Source organism: Oryx dammah, unplaced genomic scaffold (assembly GCF_014754425.2).
Source record: "Oryx dammah isolate SB20612 unplaced genomic scaffold, SCBI_Odam_1.1 HiC_scaffold_29, whole genome shotgun sequence".
In the NCBI taxonomy this organism is placed as follows: domain Eukaryota; kingdom Metazoa; phylum Chordata; class Mammalia; order Artiodactyla; family Bovidae; genus Oryx; species Oryx dammah.
The window spans coordinates 53,999,569-54,006,252 of NW_024070213.1; the positions used below are offsets into that span (position 1 = coordinate 53,999,569).

The 6,684-nt window shown below is 41.7% G+C and overlaps 1 protein-coding gene across 2 annotated transcripts in view; it reads right to left on the minus strand.

Moving 5' to 3' along the window:
* Positions 1–304, minus strand: part of NR1H4 (nuclear receptor subfamily 1 group H member 4) — a 78,401-nt gene extending 78,097 nt beyond the window's left edge. For both annotated transcript variants that reach the window (XM_040234904.1, XM_040234903.1), the window contains exon 1: positions 190–304. The gene's annotated coding sequence lies outside the window, so the exon portion shown is untranslated. The remainder of the gene's footprint in view (positions 1–189) is intronic.
* Positions 305–6,684: the final 6,380 nt, after the last annotated feature.

Here is a 6,684-nt window from a genome sequence, read left to right on the forward strand (position 1 = left end):
TTCTGCTTCTTTGTTTTGAAGAATTTTTTTTTCTTTTTTAGAAACCATCATGATCTCACATCAAATTCTACCAACTGAGAATTCATTCATTGACCAAACTTACTGATGCTAAAGAGAAACTTTCAATGACAACGTCCCCTCTGCTGTTTTGGGATGGATACCCCACACCCAGAGGAATCAGGTACTCACTGAGATTGTCTTAGGCTGGAGGTGAACTTTCAAAGCCCTGGGAGGATTCTGAGTCCAATCTTCCTCTCCAAAATGCAGTGGTTTTGCTACAAATGCTCAGGATCTGATTTTGCATTGGGGCGAGTCCAGGAGACAGTGGGGTGAGGAGGAGGGAGCTCCAGCAGGAGCCGGGGCCAGTCACGGGCGGCCCTCCCGCCTAGCAGCAGCATCTCTGCCTTGGCTCTGTGCCTCATGGACAGAGATTAGTCATTAACAATCCTTTCCCTGCTAAATGATATAAACAGAGAAAGGAACCTTGGGACATGCTCGAGATTCCCAGGACAAACTCCCAAAGCCCCTGGATAGGGACTGTAACAAAGCGGAGGCACGCCCTGACGCCTTTGAAAACGCTTCTCCACAGGCTGTGTTTTAAGGGTCCCAGGTACCCCGATTTTTGCACACAACATCTAAAACTGAATTGTCATCTTCCCTCTCTCTCTCCAACTGCTTTCAATAGCTCCACCACCTACACGGGACTGAAGTTAGCAACTCTGAACCTTTTCGACTCTCCCTCTCCCTCTCCCAGACTTTCTGTATGAAGGAGTAACAGATTAATGCAGATTTCCTCTTTCTAATGTCTCCTATTTCCAACCCACTCTGCTCCTCTGCTGATTCAGGCCTACCACCACTTCCTTTCTGAACAGTGTTGCTTGGCTTCTAACTCTTCTCTTCTCTTCTGGTTTCTGAATTGCACAGCAACGTAAAGTGTGGGCCCTGCTGAGATACCTACTCATCTGCCACAACCTCAGGAAAGACACTCAGCATTTCTGAGTCTTGGTTTCCTTGTCTATAAGATGAGGATGGTGTAACTGTCCTATGTGTGGTGGTGAGAATTACATGCATAGTTTAAAATGCATAAAATGTTTATAAAAGTGCCTGACAGAGAGGAAGCACCCAATACATTTTGTTGTTGTTATTCAGTCGCTCAGTCATATCCAACTCTGCGACCCCATAGACTGCACCATGCCAGGTTTCCCTGTCTTTCACCATCTCCCAGAGCTTACTCAAACTCATGTCATGGAGTTGGTGATGCCATCCAACCATCTTGCCCTCTGTTGTCCACTTCTCCTGCCTTCAATCTTTCCCAGGATCAATCTTCTCTAATGGGTTGGCTCTTTGCATTAGACGGCCAAAGTATTGGAGCTTCAACTTCAGCATCAGTTTTTCCAACAAATATTCAGGGTTGATCTCTTTTAGGACTGACTGGTTTGATCTCCATGCAGTCCAGGGGACTCTCAAGAGTCTTCTCCAACACCACAGTTCAAAAGCATCAATTCTTCAGCACTTAGCTTTCTTTATAGTCCAACTCTCACATCCATACATGACTACTGGAAAAACCATAACCTTGACCAGATGGACCTTTGCTGGCAAAGCAATGTCTCTGCTTTTTAATATGCTGTCTAGGTTGGTCATAGCTTTTCTTCCAAGGAGCAAGCATCTTTTAATTTCATGGCTGCAGTCACCATCTGCAGTGATTTTGGAGCCCCCCAAAATAAAGTTTCTCACTGTTTCCATTGTTTCCCCATCTATTTGCCAGAAATGATGGGACCACTTCTTTATTTTCTGAATGATCTTCATTTTCTGAATGTTGAGTTTTACATTCATGCCATGATCATTTTCTGAATGTTGAATTTTACACCAACTTTTTCACTCTCCTCTTTCACTTTCATCAAGAGGCTCTTTAGTTCTTCTTCACTTTCTGCCATAAGGGTGGTGTCATCTGCATATCTGAGGTTATTGATATTTCTCCTGGCAATCTTGATTCCAACTTCTGCTTCATCCAGTCTGGCATTTCACGTGATGTACTCTGCATATAAGTTAAATAAGCAGGGTGACAATATACAGCCTTAATGTACTCCTTTCTCAATTTGGAACCAGTATGTTGTTCCATGTCCAGTTCTAACTGTTGCTTCTTCACCTGCATACAGATTTCTCAGGAGGCAGATCAGATGGTCTGGTATTTCCATCTCTTTAGAATTTTCCACAGTTTGATTATACAGTGGAAGTGACAAATAGATTCAAGGGATTAGATATGATAGACAAAATGCCTAAAGAACTATGGACAGAGGATCATGACATTGTATAGGAAGCAGTGATCAAGACCATCTGCAACAAAATGAAATGCAAAAAGGCAAAATGGTTGTCTGAGGAGGCCTTACAAATTGCTGAGAAAAGAAGAGAAGCAAAAGGCAAAGGAGAAAAAGAAAGATATACCCATTTGAATGCAGAGTTCAGAGAACAGCAAGGAGAGATAAGAAAACCTTCCCCAGTGATCAATGCAAATAAATAGAGGAAAACAATAGAATGGGAAAGACTAGAGATCTCTTCAAGAAAATTAGCGATACTAAGCGAATGTTTCATGGAAAGATGGGTACAATGAAGGAAAGAAATGGTATGGACCTAACAGAAGCAGAAGATATTGAGAAGAGGTGGCAAGAATACACAGAAGAACTATACAAAAAAGATCTTCATGACCCAGATAACCATGATGGTGTGATCACTCACCTAGAGCCAGACATCCTGGAATGTGAAGTCAAAAGGGCCTTAGGAAGCATCACTATGAACAAAGCTAGTGGAGGTGATGGAATTCCAGTGGAGCTATTTCAAATCCTGAAAGATGATGCTGTCAAAGTGCTGCACGTAATATGCCAGCAAATTTGGAAACCTCAGCAATGGCCACAAGACAGGAAAAGGTCAGTTTTCATTTCAACCCCAAAGAAAGGCTTCAAACTACTGCACAATTACACTCATCTCACATGCTAGCAAAGTAATGCTCAAAATTCTCCAAGCCAGGATTCAATAGTACATGAACTATGAACTTCCAGATGTTCAAGGTGGATTTAGAGAAGGCAGAGGAACCAGAGGACAAATTGCCAACATCCATTGGATCACTGAAAAAGCACGAGAGTTCCAGAAAAACATTTACTTCTGCTTTGTTGACTAAACCAAAGCCTTTGACTGTGTGGATCACAGCAAACTATGGAAAAAACTTGGTGAAAGGCCTACACTCAAATCTATTAGGAAAGCTGTATTTTACTTCTCTTATTAAATAGCATCTGTAGGTCCTGCAGGCTCAGACTCCCTACCCCCATAGGCTTCTTCTATCTTGAAGCACACCGCCTCTACCCTTTATTACCAGGAAGAGGGAAAGCCCAGCCTTGGTAAACACTGCCCTGCCAATTTGAAGAGTCTTTCCCATGGCACACAGTGGGCTCTGCATCTCTGGGCTGCACAAAGGGTTCGGCATGACTCCTAGACAAATTCTTCTTGGATGATGAAAGCCTTTGTCATGGCTTCATTCTCTTCATCAGCACTGGAAGGTGAAGGCTGAAAGAATTCTGTGAGAATCAATTGACTACCTGGAACTGTATATATACATATGTACAATTGTATAAATATATACAATTGTACATATGTATATATACATATATGAATTTATATTTTATTATTTGTAAAAACATGTTAGACAACTGTTATATCAGAAAAATTTTAAATAAACTTGTGAGTGTATATACCTGGGAATATATGTGTGAGTATGTGTGTGTGTACCCCCTGCCCTGAGAGCTGGTTGTTAAATACTTCCAGGCACACCACTGCCCCCACCTATACTACCCCTATTTCTTGATGGCTCCTCCGTACTTTTAGTTGAAAAACACTGATGTTCTCTTTACTTGATGGGATTCTCCAAGCTCCCTCGTGCCTCAGAACCTTTCCTTATGATGAAATGCTCCCTTTTTTTCTTCTCGGTACCTTTCCCCCTCGATCATTCAGATCTAGTCTAGGCATGAGAATGTGATAGTGTGAAATGTCAAGAGGAAAATATTGCTGAACTCTTGTATCAGTAGCCAATTTATGGTTGCTATACAAATGGACCTGCATTCCGTTCCATTAATTCCTTCCCAATACACTTATTTTCCTGATATCACACACATGATATACTGTTAAATTCTTAGTCTCACACAAATTACATTCATAAAAGTGAATGCTCTTTTGGCTCCAATACTACATATGTTGGAAATTCACTAGTTCATCAGAGATATGAACAGCTTTTTTGCTGAATCAAATAATAGTTTTCAAAGACTGGAAGAGAATTTATTCAGTGTTTCATGTGTGCTCTTCACAATGTAAATAATCTGCATTATTAACATCACCACAACTTAGACCAGAGGTCAGCAAACTTTTTCTCTAAAGGGCCAAAAAGTAAATATTTTAGGCTTTGCGGCCACATCTGGTCTCTGTCATATTTTTCAAACTTTAAAAAATTTAAAATCTCTTCTTAGCCCACAGGCTGTACGAAAACGTCCATAGGCCAAATTTTGTCCTCCAGCCTTAGTCTGCCAATCCCTTGGACCAGCAGCTTTCAATGGGGAAGAAGTGGGGGAAGTCTTGCCCACCAGGGGATATTTGGCAATATCTGGAGACAGTAGTGGTTGTCACAACTTGGAGGAAGTGCTAGTGGCATTTAGTAGGTAGAGAAGACAGATGCTGCTAAAAAACCCCCTGGCACACAGCACAAGCTTCTGGAACAAGGGACTGTTGAGCCCCAAATGTCAATAGTGCTGAGGGTGAGAAACACTGGGGCTTCCCAGATGGCAGTAGTGGTAAGGAACCTGCCTGCCAATGTAGGAGGTGTAAAAGAGGCGGGTGTAATCAGGAAGATCCCTTAGAGAAGGATACGGCGACCCACTCTAGTATTTTTGCCTGGGAAATCCCATGGACAGAGGAGCCAGGCAGGCTCCAGTCCTTGGGGTCACAAAGAGTCAGAAACAACTGAAGCAACTTAGCACAAAAGCATCAAGAAACAGTGTTAGACAATTACCAAAGCAGTAAAAGACGTACAGATTTGTAGATTTAGTTCATTCCCATGGTGTGAATATCTTCACGCTGGCCAATTTCAAGCCATCAGCATGATGTGACTGAACACAGTGATGGAAAGAGACGTACAGACGCACATGATTGCTTAGAATTTCCACCATTCAGATACAACAGATTTGAATAGCCACAAGAGCATACATAATTGTGAAATATTTTTAGTTAGAATGTAAAGAGTTTTAAGTACATATTACCCTTGATTTTTAAGTGTCTTTAATTATAAGTTAATGTAATTTAACTTTTAATAGGTGCTGTGTTTAAAAACCAGTTCAGAAAAACCTGAAAACTACTAGTTCTCAGGGGCCAGGGCAAGCTGACTCAGTCCACCATTGGGGGAATGAGGACTTGCTTACATGTTGTCTTCATAATTTAGGAGTTGCTGCTGCTGCTGCTGCTAAGTCGCTTCAGTCATGTCTGACTCTGTGCGACCCCAGAGATGGCAGCCCACCAGGCTTCCCCGTCCCTGGGATTCTCCAGGCAAGAAACACTGGAGTGGGTTGCCATTTCCTTCTCCAATGCATAAAAGTGAAAGTGAAGTCACTCAGTCATGTCCAACCCTCAGCGACCCCATGGACTGCAGCCTACCAGGCTCCTCCGCCCATAGGATTTTCCAGGCAATAGTACTGGAGTGGGTTGCCATGCAATTTAGGAGCTAGGAAGTATTATTTTCATTTTTTAAATGAGGAAAGTAAGACTTAGACATTCAATGCTTCACGAAAGCAAGAAAGCTGGGCTTTAAATTTAAGTTCTTTTCTCCAAAACTGCTATATTTCCTCCTATATTTTGTTCTACAATCAATCCAAGCAAAGTGAAATCAAAATATTTGTTCTATGAAGTGCTTCTCAATACTGGCTTATTTTAATTAGTTGCTGAATAGAATACAGATGAAGGAAATCATTAAACATACTGACAGTGACCAACTTTTGTACAGTATTAAGTATATAGTAGAAAAGCCATTCTGCCAAAAACAAACAAACCAACCAACCCAACTCTCCATTCATTGATAGTGTTTCTTGGTTAATGTGTTGACTTCCTTAGCTTCTCCAGGATTCTTCTGTTTTTTGAAAAACCCACCCCAACCCCAACTCTACTGATTGAGTTCACCCCAGATCAGGGACTATAAGATACCCTGAGGTAAATGGGAAGTAGAATAGGTGAACTTTGAATACTTGGACAGCCAAGATGAAACCCAGCCTAGGAGGCCTGGGTGATCACCAGAGAGAACAGAGCCAGGGCCCTCAACTTCACAGATGGACACTAAAATGCACAGAAGGAAAGGAAGGAAGGGCTTGGATCACCGATGCTGGCCTCTTTTCCTAATGACTCAGGCTTACCTGTGAGCATTAATCTCTGCTCCAACATTGTATCTACAGAAAGTTGCATCTGCAATGGTCTTTACAGCCTTGAATAATGTCTTTTCCTTGGTAATGAGAGTTAATTGTTAGATAGGTTGATAAGGAGTCTGGGCCCCTTGGAGGAGAAAGGAACAAACGTTTTATTCTACATTGCTTTGTCTTAGTCACATAAGATGTTTTTTCTTAAACTCTGAGTTGTTATGACAACAATCTTTAAGACTAACTTTCT